Source organism: Mirounga leonina, unplaced genomic scaffold (assembly GCF_011800145.1).
Source record: "Mirounga leonina isolate KUSES-001 unplaced genomic scaffold, KU_Mleo_1.0 Mir_54, whole genome shotgun sequence".
NCBI lineage: Eukaryota > Metazoa > Chordata > Mammalia > Carnivora > Phocidae > Mirounga > Mirounga leonina.
The window spans coordinates 5922760-5942794 of record NW_023270812.1 but is presented as its reverse complement, the minus strand read 5'-3'; the positions used below and the strand labels follow the sequence as shown (position 1 = coordinate 5942794).

General features: G+C 41.0%; 1 protein-coding gene across 3 annotated transcripts in view; it reads left to right on the top strand.

The window, feature by feature from the left end:
- LOC118001822 (E3 ubiquitin-protein ligase parkin) overlaps positions 1-20035 on the top strand; it is a 1265989-nt gene that overhangs the window by 395715 nt on the left and 850239 nt on the right. The window lies entirely within an intron of this gene.

Here is a 20035-nt window from a genome sequence, read left to right as displayed (position 1 = left end):
ACAACAACAAATTAAAAAAAGAAAAATCAGAAAAATTTTGAAAGGCAGTGGATTCAACAATTATTCAAAAAGTAAATATGATAAAACCTATTCCTAATCAGACATCCTATACATTTATGGCCTTGTTTTAAAAGAAGCTTCCTCTTTCAACCTGCTAATTTTTAACTTGAATGTAACATATGATGTCATTTTTAAACTTTAAGTTGTGCAGAGTAATCTCTAGAAAACTTATTTACACTCCAAAAGCCCAATGATGTAATTTGGGTATGCTACCAAACTACACTTGTGTTTGTCTGGTTGTAGTCTTTGGTGGTATGGTTCCAACCATAAAATGTGAACTCCCAGCTTGCAGTGGAGAGTTTTTCTGTATTTTTACATTTTGCCATGCGTCTGTCTCTTCGTCCATCGATGTTTCGCTGTGACGTCAGCAAGAGTGCTTTGGCCAGGAAGTGGCATTCATCACTTGCGCTCCCTAGCGCATTGGCGAGAATGATTACTGGGGCCACCCGCAAATGCACAGGTGGCTGGGAGAGGTAGTCAGCGAGGTGCCCAGTAAGGGGAAGAAGCAGATTTTGACGAGGTTCCAGCAGTCCGTGTCAAATCCTTACTTCTCAGTGTAGTTGTGAAGATTACAAGTATGTGAAATGCTTAGTAAATACGGCACTTAGAACAGTTCTTGTTAATTATTATCATTATTCATTCATTCAACAGACATGCATTAAGTGCTGGTTTCGGTGTTGTGAACTGTGAAGGTCCTACTATAAAAATCCTGATGATATAATATATTATTAGTTTTCTTCAAAATTTTGGATAAAGTTAGGATATGCTTTGATGAGAATTTGGGGGAACTACTATGACCTTCACTTGAATATTGGAGCCGAGAGCCAAAGATGTTTTGTTTACTTAGTGATCGTCCCCTTTTTCTAAGACTCACAATTAATAGCTCTGTCTGTATTTATTTAATCAACAGAGCCTCCCAGTCATGACTTGCATCCCCTTTGCCTTACAACAATGCAGTCTCCGGTTAGAGTGGAGGCTCTGTGACATGAAGGAGAACCCAGACCTGGCTCGTGATGCTAAGGTGTCGTAAGGTACAGAGAAACCAAGGCCCTTGTGGGGAAAAAAAAAAATCCCCAACATAAAGAGAATGATCCAAGACAACACCTGCTGTTACAGAATCAAGAGGGGGATGTGAAGTGCTATTGCATAATATTTGTACAGAGTGAGCCCTTCCTAAATTCTGTTCTGTGGTTTTGTGTTGTCACTCAAGATTCTGACAGCAAAGGTTTGATTTTCCAAGACTCCCGAAGTTCTTTTGGAATAAATAAAAAGGTGAATGGGCAGGTAGAAATGTAGTGTTCTTGTTATTAATAATAGGCCACAGAATTTTGAAAGTTTTCGGTTCCTGAAGATACAGAAACTCAGTGTTTTAGTTTGCAAGGGCAGCCATAACAAAGCCCCATAGGATGGGTAGTTGAAATAACAGAAACTTACTTCCTGTCAATTCTGGACCCTGGACGGCTGAGATCAAGGTGGCAAGGATTGGTTTTCTCAGAGGCCTTTCTCCTTGGCTTGTTGATGCCTGTCTTCTCTCTGTGTCCTCACATGGTCTTCCCTGTGTCCTGACCTCTTCTGATACGGACACAGTCATATCGGATTAGATAGGGGCCCCCCTAATGACCTGATTTTAACCTGATTACCTTTTCAAAGATCCTATCTCCAAATGCAGTCACACTCTGAGGGGTTAGGACTTCAACATATGAATTTTGTGGGGACACAAGTCACCCTGTGACATACTCCAGTTTTATTGAAATAAGCTTTCCAGCATTTCATCCACTCCAAAAATAGGCACACATCTGAGGTGGAAAAAAAAAAAAAAGAGTCTTCTTAGAACGAAGAGAATCAAAGTTACACAACTAAATGTATTATTTTTTTTTCTCAAAAGGAGGGGTGAGTGGGTTGCCTGGGAGACTCAGTCGGTTCAGTGCCCGACTCTTGATTTCGCCTCAGGTCTTAATCTCAGGGTCATGAGAAAACCCAGAGTTTTCCTGAAATTCTCTCTCTCCCTCTCTCCCTGCCCCTCCCTGTGTGCTTGCTTGTGCATTCTCCTCTCTCTCTCAAATAAATAAAATCTTAATTAAAAAAAGGGGGGGACGTGAGTGAATAGCTCTCATCTAAGCAACTGTGTGTAAACTGAGGTCGTATTTAGGGTGATTTAGGTAAAATACAGGTCAGAAAGAAGTTATAGCCAACGATGACAAAATTAAAGAGACAACATCAAAAACAGACATTAGCAGGAGAGTTAACAAAAGAGAATTAATTCCTTCGTGTACAGAATTTTCTGTCATCCTTTCTGACCTCCCCCCCCGCAATAGGAAAGATATTAGGGATTAAATGACTTGCAAATATTTTCCCAGGTGTCCTTTCAAAAGGATCAAAGTAACAAAATGTCTATACTTTTTTAAATTCCAAAACTATATAAAGTAAAAGTAAAAATCGAAAATTTCCATTTTCCCACCTGATCCCATTCTTCAGAGATATTCATAAGTTGGTATGCACATTCAATAAGAATGCATATACAGGGCACCTGGGTGGCTCAGTCGGTTAAGCATCTGCCTTCAGCTCAGGTCATGATCCCAGGGTCCTGGGATTGAGTCCTGCATTGGGCTCCCTGCTCTGCGGGGAGCCTGCTTCTCCCTCTGCCTCTGCCTCTCTTTCTCCGTCTCTCATGAATAAATAAATAAAATCTTAAAAAAAATGCATATACATAATTACATAGGTAACTAAATGGGTTAATGATACTACTACTAATACTAATAGTAATATGTGCTATTATGCAACTTGAACTTTTTATTTAAAAAATGGACAGTATCTTTTTTCATGTGAGCCCTCTGGAATCACAACAGATACTGACCAGTTGAATGGATGAGTGACAGCCAGACCAAAATGAATGAATGTTTAGATTGTTTCCACTTTTTTTCATTGTCATTGCAATGACCATCCATGGACATATGTCTTTCAGCACTTATATGAGAATTTCTGTATGTGCATTTAAAATATTGGTAAGCCTGCCAAAATATCTTTAAAAATGAGTCAGTTTACTCCAATTAGCTGTTTATCGTAATGCAAATGTTCTCATATACTCTCTAATATGGATTTTAGCAAATGTGTTTACCCACTGTCTTTTGCCCTTTTGATCGTTTGGGTAGCTATCTGGGAGGATTTTAATTTCTTTTATTCTTTTTTTTACACTATCTCTTTGCATGGAAGCCCATATCTGTTTGAAGTTTATGATGTGGAAAGGTTCTTTATTGCAAAATGTTTAAGAAGGTTCTTTCTGCTGCCTCTTTAAGAAAGAACAGCATTCATGAAATGAGTTATTTTCTTTGGTTATCCATGAAGCGCATTAGTCCAAACCAGCCTAGACTATTCTGAAGCATAGTCTACTATGCTTCAGAAATTATTTTATGATTCTAAAAATCACTGGTTTGGGAAATGTATTTATTCATTGTAGTCGTCTTCTTAACGTTACTACAAGCTGCTGAACTTTTAGTCCACTGGCCACATTCTTTAATTGAATATTATTCTTCTCTCTAAACTGTAGCAGTAACCCATACTGTTATAATAGCTTTCTGATTTTCAAAGCAAAGATTTCTTTTTCACTCAGGCAAGTTTGGATTTTTTGTTTTTTTAAAGATTTTATTTATTTATTTGACAGAGAGAGAGAGTGAGCACAAGTAGGGGGACAAGCAGAGGGAGAGGGAGAAGCAGGCTTCCCGCTGAGCAGGGAGCCCGATGCGGGGCTTGATCCCAGGACCCTGAGATCATGACCTGAGCCCAAGGCAGACACTTAACTGACTGAGTCACCCAGATGCCCCACAAGTTTGGATTTTGCTTTCATCTCCCTCACTCCTTGCATACGTTGTTTTCTCTCCCCAGTTTTTTTTTTATTCTTTTTTTTTTTTTTAAGATTTTTATTTTATTTATTTGACAGAGAGAGACACAGTGAGAGAGGGAACACAAGCAGGGGGAGTGGGAGAGGAAGAAGCAGGCTCCCCATTGAGCAGGGAGCCCGATGCGGGACTCGATCCTGGGACCTTGGGATCATGACCTGAGCCGAAGGCAGACACTTAACGACTGAGCCACCCAGGCGCCCCTCTTTCCCAAATTTTGTAGTTCTACCACATTCCTTGTGTTCAGTGGGTACTTTCCATGTGGTGACTGAGGATGAAGATACTTTATCTCTTTTTTTATTTTATAAGATTTCAACCTTGAAAAGTAAAAAACAAAAAAACCTGTATAACAAATACCTGTATGACCTTTACCTAGATTCCCCAGCTCTTAACACTTTGTCTCATGTGCTTTAGTGTTTTCTCTTTCCTTCCCTCCTTCCCCTCCTTCTTCCTTCCCTTCCTGCCTCCTCTTGTTAGACATGCTGCAGACAGCAGGGCGGTTTGGTCCTAAACGGTTCAGTCAGTATCTACAAAACATAAAGACATCCTTCTACATAGCCATGATGTCTAATCATACCCAAGAAATTTAACACCTATACGATGGTATTTCTTTTGCAGTCCATATGCAGATGTTCCCGCCAGTCATTCCCAAATTGTCCTTTATAGCATTTTTTTTAAATCTTTTTGATCAAGAATTCAGTCAAGGATCACACATTACATTTAGTTATCTTGCATCTTTAATCTCCTTTACTTTGGAACAATTCCCTCACACATACCTTTTGTGGATTTTTTTCAAAAAATACACACCTCAAAGACTCCCAGGCCAGTTGTCTGGCAAAATGTACTGCGAGCTGGCTTTGTTTTATTGTTTCTTCATCAGTACATTCAGTTAAACATCATTGTCACCAACACTGCATAGTTTGTAACTGATGATGCTAGTACGATTGCTTGCCTATGGGGATGCTTGCCAAATGCACCTTTGTAGAAACAACCCTCTGCCTCTGAAACCCATGGGAAGATACTTTGTGCAAATATCTTGATTCCTAGCAATCTTTCATCCAATTGCTGTACTGGGGGTCTTTAACTGAATTGGTTATTAGATTAGTAGTTTTAAAAATATAATTTTCTTAGTCTATCATCCTTTCCATATTTATCCTATATTATTCTCCTATATAAAAGAGCCCTTTCTCACTTCCCACCCCTATATTTTGAGTATCTTTATAAATTCATTGATTCTTTCTTTATTCAATATATTATAACCCATTACCATCATTATTCCTTTTTATGTTTATATTTTCCCAAACTTGGCCAGTGTGAACCCATTTGCATTTGAGCATAGTCTTGCTTTCTGGCACACAAGATGTTCTGGGGTCACACAAAAGATATTCTGGGATCATATGGTACTTTTTCTCTCAGACCTGGTATTAGGAGTCCTGGTTCATCTAAGTGGGAAATTATATTTTAAAACCAACATTTGGGTATTAAGTGGGCTCCTTGCTGTCAAAGTACTGGTCTTCCTTGGCCTCTGCAGTAAACTGATACTGATAATAATGTACTGGAAAAATATGTAACGATACATACACACAGTACTCATAAAGCTATGATTTATCCCCATATGAGATCACTATGTAGTTACGAAAAAGAATAAGGAAAATCTCACTATACTACCATGTAATGAGTTCTAGGATGAATTACCATGTGAAAAATGACTTTTTATGAAAAAATACATAATATGTTATCATTTACTGAAGAAAGGGGCTTAAAATACATGCACACATACATTTCAGCTTATGTTAAAAATAAGTTACACAGCTCACACCTGTTAGAATGGCTATTACGGAAAAGACAAGAAATAACAAGTGTTGGAGTGGATGTGGAGATGTAGGACATGTAAATTGGTGCAGCCACTCTGGAAAACAGTACAGAGGATTCTCAAAAAATTAAAAACTGAACTGACGTGTGATCCAGCAATTTCACTTCCAGGTGTGTATCTGAAGGGAATGAAAATGCTAACTAGAAAATATATCTGTACCTCCAATTTCTTTGCAGCACCTATGAGTCCATTGATGGATTAATGGATAAATACGTTATGGTATAAATACACAGTGGAAAATTATTCAGCCATTAAAAGCAAAGAAATCCTGACATTTGTGACAACATAAATGGACCTTGAAGACATTATGCTAAGTGAAATAAGTCAGACACCATTCCGTTAGCTGGTGCCAACCTCTCCCACCAGCGATATGTACAAGTTTCTTCACCAGCAGTATTTGTCAAGCTTTCGAAATGTAGTCAGTGTTATTGGCGTAAAGGGGCATAGTTCAAAAATCTGTTTATTTTATTATAATTAAAATTCATCATCTTTTCATATTTTAGTATTCATTTGTACATATTTTGTCTTTTACATGTTTTTCTATCAGATTTTTAAACTTTTTTTCAATTTTTAAGGTTTCCTTGTGTCCTAAGTTGAAAATATTTTCTCCCACTCTGTCACTTGTCTTTGCCTTGTTTTCTTTTGAAGTTCTTTTCCTAAGTTTTTGTTTTATTTTATTTTGTTTTTAATTCCAGTGTAGTTAACATAGTGTTATATTAGTTTCAGGTGTACAAGATAGTGATTCAACAACTTTATACTTTATTCATTGCTCATCACAATAAGTGTCCTCTTAATCCCCTTCACCTATTTCACCCATCCCCCTACTCTCTCCCCTCGGGAAACTATTTGTTCTCTGTAGTTAACAGTCTGTTTGTTTGTTTGTTTGTTTGGTCTTTGCCTTTGTTATGTTTGCCATGGAAAGACTATTTTTTTTTAATTTTGATGTGGTTAAATGTATTCATATTTTATTGCCTCATGATTTTGAGTCATGGTTTTAAAGGTTGTCCATAGATTCAGGTTGAAGAATGCATTCCTATTTTCTTCTAGGACTTTTAGTTTGGTTATACTATAAGTATGCTACACACACGCACACACACACGTGTGTGTGTGTGTGTGTGTATATGTATTGTCCGTATGGATGCAGTGTTATCTTTTTTTGTTCTAACAGATTGTGTTCTAACAGATTCTGTCCTCAGTTACCCCCCATCCCATAGAAACTTAATAAAAGTCAGTGTATTGAAAAAAAATTATATTTGCCAAATCATTCCCTTATTTCAGATTCTTTCCACCTGAAGTAGGACGAGATCAGCATCCCTGTGTGTGCTTATCTCCTTCAGCCCATTTTCCTTTTTGAGTTTGGTATATTTCAAAAGAGCTGATATGCTAGATTATAAAACCAGGAAAAGCGAAGTGGTTCATTATGTCTTCACTTGACTTAAAATCTGTTTTCCATTTCTGGCTTCACTTTGTGCTGCTCCAGACATTTTAAAGGTTTACAAATTACTCAACAAAGGCAAGGCTTATAGACGTCACATGCCTTTGGGCACACAGAAGTATTACTATTTGTATGTTAATTCCAGGCTCTGCCCTTTAAAGTATAATTGATGCCATATTTGATATTGGTAGTTTGTGAATGTCTGACACAAACAACTGGCTATATGTTCTCTCTCTCTATGCATTTGTATAATACGCTTTCTTTTATAGTCAGTAGAACCCATTAGAAAAGCTTACATGACAGATTAAATCTTTCCCCTGTCCACTTAGGAGTACACCCATTTTCCTTCACAGCCTTTGGAGCTAGTTTGATGGAATGTCTTACTGGGTAGTTCTGGGAGTGTGATCCAGAGAGTACTCTTGGCTCTTTTAGACCCCAAGGCCTGCATGGATGGGGTACCCTTGTCATGTCCCCACTCCTCCAGTTGAGTCAGAAAGTTGAAGGTGCATGTCTGTCTGGGATACATCAATAACCTACTGGAGCTGAGGCTGAGGAGGGTTTAGGAGGGAGTATGGGATGCCTGGGTGACCAGAAAGGAGGATTTCAGTGGGTGAGGAATGGTTGGGACTGAGAGGCCAGAAGTCAAATGCCCACCCAGCTCCCTTGCCCTTGGTAGAGATTCTCAACCTGACTTCACATTGAGAGTCGCCGGGGAAATGATTGGAAATGCAGATTGCCAGGACACGCTGCTCTAGATTCTTACTCCATGGGTCTAAGGTGGGGTATGAAAATCTGTTCTTGTTGTTGGCACCCCAGGTGATTTTTCTGCAGATTTTGACCTGGATATAAGCCGACTACCTTTGTAGAAACTCCTGTGTAATCTTGGCTAATTAATTTAGTCTTCCTAAACCCTAAGTGACTCTGTTAAAATACTGAAACTAATATTTGAAAAAGGGTTAGTGAAAGTATTAGGTGAGATTAAATGTGTTGATCTTTATGAAAGGGATTGTGAAACAGTGCCACACAACTATTTGTTATTTTGGCTCAGCCACGTAGTAGCTGTGTATGACCTTTGGTAAGGACTTAACTTCTTTTTTTTTTTTTACCCCCCAGTCTCCAGCTGCTATGTGTATCTGTGTTTGTGTATTTGTGTGCATGCTTGTGTGTGTGTGTGTGTGTGTGTGTGTCTTGTGGGTAGACTAGGTTATACAGGCGTATTCCATGGAGCAGGATGTGGAGCTGAGGTATTTTGGATATGCAAGCAGGTAGAAGTTTATGATTACTTAGGACAATGGAATTTATGAACATGAAGGACTTAACTTCTTTACACCTCATCTATAAAATGAGGATGTTAATAGCACCTACCTTACTGTGGCATTGCATACAGTAAAATGAGAAAATACTGAGAACACTGCCCAGCATATAGACGATTAAAAAAATGCTAGATTTATTGCTATTATATTTATTTCATTAAGTGTTCAAAATTTATGCATTGAACAGCTACTGTGCGCCATGGGCTTCTTAAGTAGGATGACCATATGATTTGTCTTTCAGACCGGGAGACACTTGATGGTTAAAAGGGAGCTATGAACAATTACGGGAGACAAGAGGTGTCGGCTCAACACTCCTGAATAGACCAGGGTGTACGGCACCTGACCAGAATGAACCAAAGATGAGAAGGTTTGTGAGGTTGGCTGCTATCGCACTTCTGTTCATCTCTGCCGTTACAGAGCTTAAAGCCGCCTCCAAACAAATGTTGACAAATACGTAAAGCTTATTGGCTTTGTGTAATGCCAGAATAGGAGCCGGCCTGGGGAGCCCCATCCATACTTGACTCTACCTACAAGTATCCTACTCCCAGCCGAAATGCATCCTAGCTTTTCTTCTTCCCAACTCCCTTGGCCCCTCAACCCCAATTTTGTACATCTTGTTCTTTCTGGCCACAATGTTTTCCCTCGTTTAGGAGTTTGTTGTTACAACGAAAGAGCACAAGCATGGTGGCCTAAAACAGCACACATTTATTGCTCATAGTTCTAGAGGCCAAAAGGCTGAAATCAAGTCAGCAGGGTCCTGCTTGCTCAGAAGGCTCCAGGGAAGAATGCTCCTTCCACTTCCAGCTTCTAGTGGCTCCTAGAGTCCCTGGCTTGTGGAGGCATCGCTCAGATCTCAGCTTCCATTTTCACATGACATTTTCCTCTGGGAGATTGCGTCCCCTCTTCTTCTTACAAAGATACCAGTTACCGGATTTAGGTAGGCCCTGAATCCAGGATGATTTCATCTTGAGATCCTTAGCTATTACATTTACAAAGACCCTATTTTCAAATATGTTCACATTCTGGATGGACATGGATTTTGAGTAGACACCATTCAACCCACTATACTTCCTTTATTTGGAAGAAGATTAAAATGAAAGAGAAGTCAGAGATTTCCTTTAAATCAGGACACTAGGGGCACCTGGGTGGCTCAGTGGGTTAAGCGTCTGCCTTCAGCTCAGGCATCATCCCAGGGTTCTGGGATCGAGCCCCGTGTAGGGTTCCCTGCTCAGAGGGGAGCCTGCTTCTCCCTCTCCTCCCTGCTTATGCTCTCCCTTGCTATCTCTCTCACACTCTCTCAAATAAATAAATAAATAAATAAATAAATAAATAAATAAAATCTTTAAAAAATAAATCAATAAATCAGGACACTATACTAGGCCCAGTCTTTCTGAAGCCAGGCTTTTGTTTTGATGGGTTGAAGCATGAGTCCTCATTCCCTCAGAAATTCTTTTATAAGTGAACTCCCACCTTGCCTTTCTTCTATCTCTACCAGAGGAGAAGTTACTTGAGTTACTGTAGATACAAGTAAAATGTATTATCTTGAAATCTATGGCCTGACCTGTCACCTGTGGGTTTTCATTAGCTTTTATTACAGCAGGATGCAAAACACTGTCCCTAAGCTTTGAGGCACTTTCTCATAGTCCCCAAATACCATCCACCAAACAATGGATTTTTGTAAATTTCTTTAACTGATTTATCCCAGGAGAAGACTGAATGTGTCCCTGCTGAGCTTTTAGTCTATCCTTATGCCCCAAAAATGTATATTTTGAAAATGTAAAAAAAAAAAAAAAAAAAAAAAAAACCCAACAGTCTTAAAGGAAGTTCATTATAAGTAAGTTCTGTTAGATAAATTTGGAAAAGGGATTTTTATCCAAGACAGTATTTACCATTTATTTCAGAGTAAAGGTTCAAAGCTAGAGTCCCTGGCCAGCACAGTACATCTCTGTCATTTACCTGCAGCTGACCCTGCGGCCCTTTGGGGAGCATTGTCCTCACTCACCTGCAATAGCTGTAACCCTCAGGAATGTACTCGGGAATGGCAGTGGTCTTGACACATTGTTTCTCCTGAATAAATGATTACAGGAAAGAATTAGTTAGGACCAACAGCTGAAATGGAAGAAATGAATACCATTTATCCTTTCTTGTAGTCGGATATCAGAATCTAGGAATTTGTCCAAATTTGCACAGACTTTCAATGCCTTTCTACGAGCCGATGTCTGGAGGGCAACCTGAGCAGACATCTGCTTAGAGTCCAGGTGTGAAAGAGGAAAGCAGCTTCATGTTTTATTTATCCAGAGTAAAAGAATTGTTGCACAGGAAATAAAATATCCAGATTATGAAACAGGAGCTGACATAAGTAATAATGTGTTGTATATATATATAAAATTTAAACCTAAGGCTGGAAACTTAAGGAATTTACAGCCAAGGTATGAAACTATTTATCTGTGTCAGTTTAAAAAAAATAAATAGAAGTGCCTGTCATCTCTCCTGTCTTCTTTGCCATGGAAGAGCTTGAATATTGTCTTCTCCATCCTGCCCTACTCTGTGGGTACCCTACCCTACCCCACCCTATTCAAGCTCCCCGCAGCGTCCAAGGGACATGCGAGATGTCAGATTTACTGGATGGCCCCAAGTTATGATGATGGTACGTGGCTACATTATCTTGCATGGCAGTAGGGAGAAACTGTAATATTTGAGGATAAGTGGTCCCTGATTATTTTTCTTCCTTCCAGAGTTGACATACATTTTTTTTCTTAAAGCTCTGGGTCAGTTGTGTGACTCCATGGCTTTTTCTTCCCCTGGGAGAGATTTGTTTTTGTTTTTGTTTCTTTGTTTATTTGTTTTTAGAGGGGGAGAGATCTATTTTAAAATAATTAAAGGTTCAAATTATCACTCTGGGTTTCCACTGATTTGAAAACAGCATTTATTGTGTCATCTAGTAGTTTGTTTCAAAGACATGAAATGAAATAAACTTATTCTCATGATGAGCACTGAGTAATGCACAGACTTGTTGAACCACGACATTGTACCCCTGAAACTAAGATAACATTGTATGTTAACTACACTGGAATCAAAACAAAACAAAACAAAACAAAACAAAATGCAACCAAACTTAACTCTGTTCCAGGCTGGCTACCTACTCATTGCAACCTTGAGTCAATCAGTCTACTTTTCTTTGCTTACTTGGTTAGTTCTTGGTAACCAGCATTGGGCTGTCACCCAAGCGAGGGACATACCTAATTCTTTCTGGCTCTGAATGAGCCTGGCGTTTGTGTTCATTCAAGAGAAATCATGGATCATAAATACAGCATAGGTGATATACTGAGGTGGAAAGTAGTTTAGTGCAAATAAAACATTCCTACAGCTTTTCCCCACTGCTATTCTCAGTATTCTTTATCTGAAATTTTTATGTCTTTCCTTTAGGAAGTCCTGCTATTTCACAGAGTCTGGGAGGCACTCACAGTTCTGAAATGAGTCATCTTTACAGGCCTAGAAGGTACCAGAAACAGACTGAACAGCCCTAAACCATCTCTATAGCTCAGCTTTTGGCATATATCCTGCTGGATTTTGCTTTCCAAAGTAAAAATTACCATATTTCTCTCTATGTAAGACTAAGTTAGACAAAGGATATCTTAACCAATAATAGTGATCAAAGATTGAAAAAAAAAAAAGAAAGCAAGCAAGCCTAGGGCAGATGGGTAACCTGGGGAGGGAAGAGGAGGGAGGCAGAGAGAAGAGGACGGGGAGACAAGGGGAGAGCATCCAAAGACCATCAGATTCTTTTAGAAAATGAAAGTATATGAGGGATGAAGAGAAGGAAACCGGAAACAAGTTGGATTAAAATAATGGTGGCTGACTGTTTTTTTTTTTTTTTTTTTTTTTAGGGGCTAGCAATAAATAGATGCCCAAAAAGGATACGAAGATGTTTTTATCCTTATCAGGTTTTTTGTTTTGTTTTGTTTTGTTTTCTGAAATGACCTCCTTGCTGCAAAATATCTTCTCTCCACATTATAAGCAAAATCTCTTTGGCAATAATAAATTTTCCATTGAGTTTGGGGAAAAGAGAAAACTCAGTGAGAGAGAGGTGGCATATGAACTGAGTTTAGGATGACAGTTTGCGTGCTTCCTATTTTTTTCCTAGGGTCGTATCAAGTGGTTGTATCAATTTCCTTAGGAAGAAGGTATAATATAAAATGGGTTATTGTACAGGATTTATCTGTTTTCCATACATGCTTGAAAACGAAGTGTGTTTGTTAACCCTGTGCCCTACCCTCCCCCCATGAATACGATAAAGCATATGCAGTGACTTGTAAACATTAATTTATTTCTGTTGGCAAAATCCATGTATATATTTTTAGCTGTAATATTTATCATAACTAGTCATCGAATATTTAAAGAAACAACACTGGGAAACACCTTTGTAAAGTTTACAATATAAAACATGATGTGACTTGGTTTAATGGGTGGGACTGGTTATCTGTTACCTGTGTATCTAGGAAAGGGCACGCGCATGGACCGACAGAACCCCAGACCTCACCTTGTGCACACAGCAGTCACTTCCTCCCGCAATAAATTATTTACCACAAAGCTCCCGGGTAGTGAAGGACATCGATTCCTATTTTGTCCCCTTCCCCTCCCACTGAGCTCCCTCTGGTATGGATCCTAATGAGCAGCAAAATGGTCCGAGGCCGGAGGTGGGAGGGAAGTGGATGGCGACGGGACTCGGACCCACAGAAGGCTAATTGACCTTTCATAGGAATTGCATTTCTCAGCCCTCTGCAACCAGAGAACGGGCCTTTCAGTATCTTTATGTGTCATATCTTTGATTATAATGAAAACCAGTCATAAGAAATGCAAAAAAAATTAAAGCTTAAATCACAAAATATCCGTCTTTTACAAGTCTAAGAAAAAAAAAAGTGAAAGCTCAAGTTTTATTCTCATCCAATTAATATAAATTGGCAGTTAGTGCTCACTGAAGACGGTAGAGGGGACTGGAGTTCAAGAGAAACAAACCTGTAGGAACAATTCCTTTCTGGTTATTTTGACTTCCCTCTGAACATCTCTGGGCTCGGGCTGCTTTCTCCGTGTTGTTGCATTGTTAGCTGTGACCATGCAGAACATTTCCGAACCATTACATCTAAAAATATCTTTAAGTAACTTCCTAAATAATTGCCATTTTGTCTTTCTCTGACATAGGAAATATATTATTAAAAACTTGTACAGAAACATGTTTGTTAAAAGTTATTGTCAGAAGAAGCAACTAATAAGCATTCTGAATTTTTGACAGCAAAAGAAAGAAAAGAAAATGTAAGTTGTTTGAAAAAGTGTTTCTTATTTAGATAATTTATGTAAAATTACCTAGGAAAGGCCTCCTTAATGTCAAAATGATTTTTAAAATTAAAATCTGATAACATCATTGCCTATTAAATTAGAAAATCTTTTATCTGATAATTCTTGGCTGATCATATTATCGCTTTTCTGGGGGGAAAAATATGTGTTATTAGAAATTCAAATGAAAATCAGAGATTTTTCAGACCTTAAAATGTAAAGTTAGTACACAATAGGATGTGTGAGAGCCTTCCCATTCAAATAATTTAAGCGTTTTGTAGGATGAAATTGAGCTTGGCAGACTGGAGAGAGCTAAAAATGAGTAAGATTGAAGGTATCGGAGATAACCTGACCTAATTTAATGAGCACAGGAATTGGTACAGGAAGTGTGCTGATGAGTGTGGACGAGTCAGGATGCTTAGACCAGTAAGCTGGCTGGGAGGTTCTTTCCAACATGTCTGCTTATATCACGAATTCGGAGAGGTGGAGTGTCCGAAGCAGAGTATTTAAAAGAGCCCTGGGCTTACAGCCGGAAAACACGGGCTGCAGAGCTGGCTCTTTCATTTCCTAATTATGTGTCTTATTTGGGCGAGTTCCTCAAGCCACCGGCCCGTCTCCTCACCTCCGGGCTGGCTGCCACATTGGACGGGAGCTTGGCAGGACGGTTGAGTTACTCCACAGTCCCAGGTGGAGCGGGTACTGTGAGCAGGTCGCTAGAACAGATACTGCAGCATTGGATTCAGTCTGCTTTCTTGAAGACGGCCCTGTTTGGGGCGGGGAGACACACGGAGACGGAAGGCACCGCACAGAGTGACCAGTGCTGTCTTCTCGGGGCCCGGGGCCCGGGAGCCGCCCCGACCTCAGGGCAGCAGGAACCTCAGCGGCCTGCCTTCCGGGGCGCGGCCTGTGTCAGGCTCCCTTCGCACCCTCCGTACTCGGTGTGCTTTGACCGAGGCTCTGTAACTGGCCCCCGTTCTTGCTTTCATCATCCCTCGGCTAGCTTGTTTGTTTTAATCAGATCCACGCACGCCTTCTTGCTGCTTCCATTGAGCCAGTTCCGGGAGGGCTGTCTTCCATAGCTTTTCCCATTCCGGGTATCTAGCTTTCTCCTAATCATTCTTTTGTTGCTGGGGTGTGTCCATGCAGTTTCCAAAACCTGCTCTTCCCCCCTGGCCCCTGTGCCCTCATCCTCCTCCATCTGCCCCGCCCGCTCCCCACCTCTCAGCAGCCACACTGTGGAGCTTGGGACGTCACAGAAGGGTAATAGGGAGTCCTTGGCCTGGGCTCCTACCTTGGCTTCACACTTCGGAGCTGGGCGACATTGAACCTGCCGTGAACCCCTCTGTGGCTCATCTTCATCCTTTGTCAGGTGCAGTGGAAGTGAACCGCCAGTGAAACCAAGAGCTTGATTTGTGCCAGGCAGAGCCTCACTCGGGGCTGACAAGAGCCCTCCCTCAGCGGACCCTGGCAACGTGAGACAACCGACTGCATCAGAAACCTTGTAACGCAGCCTGGGGGCTAGCTGGAGCTCAAAAATAGTGTGTGCTTATTTCATTTCATTAGTATGGTTGTTATTTCTATAAAAGACGAAAGCCCTTTGTTCATAATGTGACATTATTGACTTTTTGAATCTCATTATTAATCATTTCAGAGATTGTCTAACTCTTCTTTAAGTGTTTGGAAAACATTCCAATAACTTTGCAATCCCCAGGAATTTTCTTGTTAGAGTAATATTACTTGTTTTTACAAGGTCTAAAAGGTTAAGAAGAGTTTGAAAAGCATTAGCAGGTTTTTCAAGTTTTAGTTACTTCCAGTGTTCTTTTTTTTTTTTTTTTTTAAGAATTTGTTTATTTGAGAGAGAGAGCATGAGCGGTGAAGGGGCAGAGGGAGAAGAAGACTCCCCACTTAGCAGGGAGCCCAGGGCTATCCCAGTTCTATCCCAGGACCCAGAATCATGACCCAGGCCGAAGGCAGACGCTTAACCAACTGAGCCACCCAGGCGCCCCTATTTTCAGTATTCTAATTGGATTACCAGACTCTCAAATATTTGAATCCTACCTACATGTCAGCAGAGGAACTCCTTTTTGGAAAAGGAAAAACACATCAATTTCCTGTATATTGTGGGAGGATGGCCAACTGGGTGAGACTTGGTTATTGGTTGGCGATCAACTCCCATAGATATTAATACTGGGGCATCTTCAAATCAAAGGTACTGTAGAGAGAGGGTCCAAGATACAAATTTCTCAGTCCCTGATGGGGGAACGGCTCCACTTGATGGCATAATAGCAAGTCGAGTTGGACAAATAACTACTCGTTTTGTCCACACCAAACAGCTTCCATCACTGCCTTACTTGTTGAATTAATAAGTTAAAACACAGACGAAATGTGTTTCCTCTTTGAGAGGCAATATTCTATTTATTGAGGAAACTAAGATATAAGACATTGTTTTTGCCCTGAGGAAATTTAAAACCACGTTGGAGAACTCTGCTGTCTTCCCACTGAAAATCTCTACCTCCCAAAACTGAGGCATTTTTTTGTATACTGTGAGAACTAATTCTTATTTTGGGCTTTGGAGTGGCTAGACAACCAAACTTTATCCAGTTTATCATCCGTGGAATGTGTTATTAATGGGGCTTTGAATTGAACCAGCGTGATGGTGCATTTGTACCATCTGGCAAAGGGACTGCTGAGATCAACACCGTTTTTTATGAGAAGTCAAAGAATTAAGCAATGGTCTCAGAACCATGGATGCAGATTGAGAGAAATATGTTCTATACATATCACTGGAACTACTGAAATCTGCTTGCGGTCTTCCTATTCCCCTTTCCAGCTCTACCCTGGATATTCAAGAAAATATCTTGATTTGAAAGGAAAATCTCAGTTTTTGGATTTCTTCCATGTTTGTCAAATTTTAGCAGGCTCTGAGAATTTGCTGAGATTCTTCATGTGTTTCATGGCATCTGAGCAGATAGGGATTTTTTTTTTTTATCATCAATTTCTAGTTCACAGGAAGCTGGAGTGTTGTCGGAGTGATTATCACATCCATAGCGCCTGCTTATTCCACCTTCTGTGTCCATCCTCCAAGTAGGACTGTGTGCGTGGGACAGCCTCATAGGATTCAGAGGCTTTCTCGATGTACAAGATCAGGGGCCAATCCTGTTGAGTTTTCCAAACTCCTGAATGATGATGCTGATACTAACAACCGGGTATCGAGTTATTGCTGTGGATTGGGCTCTGCACGCCTTCTGTTTCCTTAAATCTTCAGAGCAGTCTTCAAAGTTGGTGCTATTATTGCCAACGACAGATGTAGAAACTAGAGCTTAGGGAGGAGAAGTCATTTGCCAAAAATCGTACAGCTAATAGATTACATCTATCTGGCTTTAAATTCCATGTTCTTTCTTCCACAAGCTTCTGGTTCCCCATGGAGCACTTTAGGTATTGAGTTTATGACTATTTGTATTTCTTCCTTCATTTATTTTTGTTTCTGCCCCAGTCCTTTGACTTTCCCATTCACGGACATATGTTCTCTATCTGCTAGGTTCCAAGCGCTGTGTGAGGCATTCTGGTAAATAAAGATAAAAGTATGACCCAGCTGCTGCTGTCAAGAATTTCTAAACTGAGTCTGAAAGTCAGACACACACACACACACACACACACACAGGCACCCCCCCCCCCAAGTCCTGCCCACACTCCGACCAACTGCAAGAAGCACATGGCAGGCAAAGATTGCTGGCATTCAGATGAGAAAGAAAGGTATCACTTTTATCTGAAGCACAAAAGTCCTGAACGTCAAGAGAGGAATTTTCTCTGAATTCTTGAGTCTCCTTGAAAGGAACACACTATGGATAAAAACCTCGGGACGCTAGGAGACTCATTCTCGACGGTTTCCCCCTTGTTGCACAGCTCCTGCCCTTGCATGCCCGCTCAAGGGTACTCAGATCTTGGTGTTGGTTTATTTGAAATGACTTAGGCTGAAGGCTCTGTACGATTCCTAGAGTTCTGGCTGAACACAGAGGCCGTGATAAATAGTGATAGAATATCTATTAGTCCAATCAGAATGGAAAATAAATATTGTCAACTCTTACTGCCTAATGCACAACCACAGAATGTCAGTACCATACATCAGGGAGTGTCCCGTCCAGGTCACCTGGGGGTCTGCGGTGCCGCCCCTCCCCTGGAAGGCTCTGCCCCCGCTGTGAGTGCAGGGGCACCCGGTCCTCCCTGCGGCTGAGCGCGGGACTGCACCCCGTGCACATGCGGGCCCGGTCCTCCCAACGGCTGAGCGCAGGACTGCGCCCCGTGCACATGTGGGGCCCAGGCTGAGGAGGCGGAAACTACCCAGGGGTGCTCTCTCGCTGACCACCAGCAGTGGCACAGGTACATTTAAAGGCCGTGATTCAGTCAAACTGGCCAAAGCCAATCACGCGACGGAGCCCAAATCAAGGACAGGAGTAGGAGAGGAAAGGAGATAAAATCATAAGGTAGCTGATCTACAATGGAGAAAAGTCTAAACACACCTGAAGATGATAGTAAGATGTCAGCTTCTATGTAATAGGTAATAGGGAGACATTGGAAAAGATTATGTAGCACACTCCAGAAACGCGTCACTAATGGATTATAGGGAGAGATGAGTGGTCAGGGAGCCATTGCAAAGCTAGTATAATGATGAAGGCTTAAAATGGGGAGATGGCAATTGAGAAGTAAGGGAGCAGAAGATGTGAAGGCTATTTTTGAGGCAGAATTAGTTACTCTTAGCACCTCGCTGGGTGTAAGGGTAGGGCGGAGGAACCCAAGGCGGTGATACTGAAGCCTTCAGAAGACATAGGAGGATAATCAGAGTTGTAGGTGGCCGGGGAGGGTTTGACCCACAATACCATGTGGGAGGGCAGTGATTTGACAGAAATGGGGGATGCAGGTGGGGGCAGGCTAAGGGGACAGAGATTGACGACCCAGTGACCACAGAGCTGGGAGGACAGGTGGCAGGGACAGCAAGTGTGTCCATGTGACAGAGGTCTGGGGCATGGGGTGCGGAAGAGGCAGAAATGGGATTGAGGCCCAGAGGGCGTCCTGTGACCTTCTGAGTCCACGGTGGTGTGTCCGCACGAAATGCTGATGCATAATGGGCACCACTCTTCAATATTTGCTGGTGACAGCTGTGGAGCACTGGAGGGAGGATGGGGGCCAGTTAGGACTGTCATTAGCATCATTGTGCGTGCATGGTGTTGTTTGAACATTGCTATGATGAGAGCATGACTACAGGTGGTTTGTAGATATTGAAATTTCGGGGGTTTACTGAGATAACGAGGTCCTGGCTCTGAGGGAGGAGGGCTGAAGACAGATGAGTGATGTTCTATCCAGTAGATATTCTGAGACAGGGCTTTGATCTCTGGTAGTCTAGTTATACTCCTAGCAAAGTATCTGACTTCAAACTTTAATTCTAGTCAATTTTACAGTCTTCTGTTCATACACATCAATATATTGGCGCAGATGATTTTTGCAAATATTCACTGATTTTAATTGTGGTATTGGCTGGGATGGCCTGGGGATGCTACTCACTTGCTTCCCCATTGCTGTGGGGATGTGTTTGCTGGTGACATAGGGGGTGTGTGTGGAGTCTACCATAAACACAATTATTTTAAATTGTAGAGAAAAATGCTCTGTAATTGGCAATAACCAACTCTCTGTGCTTTTTAAAATGGAGATGGGGCGCCTGGGTGGCTCAGTTGGTTAAGCAACTGCCTTCGGCTCAGGTCATGATCCTGGAGTCCCTGGATCGAGTCCCGCATCGGGCTCCCTGCTCGACAGGGAGTCTGCTTCTCCTTCTGACCCTCCCAACCCTCCCCCCTCTCATGCTCTCTCTCTCTCAGTCTCTCTCTCAAATAAATAAATAAATAAAATCTTTAAAAAAAAATGGAGATGGATGCTGGTATTTATATTTGATAATTGGCTTTCACTTTTTTCTAGGAAATAAAAAAACCAAGAACAATTGCTTCTGGATAACTAAATATTAAATGAGAGAGCTTTTCAGGTTTCTTAACTTTCACTTTTTTCTAGGAAATAAAAAAACCAAGAACAATTGCTTTTGGATAACTAAATATTAAATGAGAGAGCTTTTCAGGTTTCTTAACTT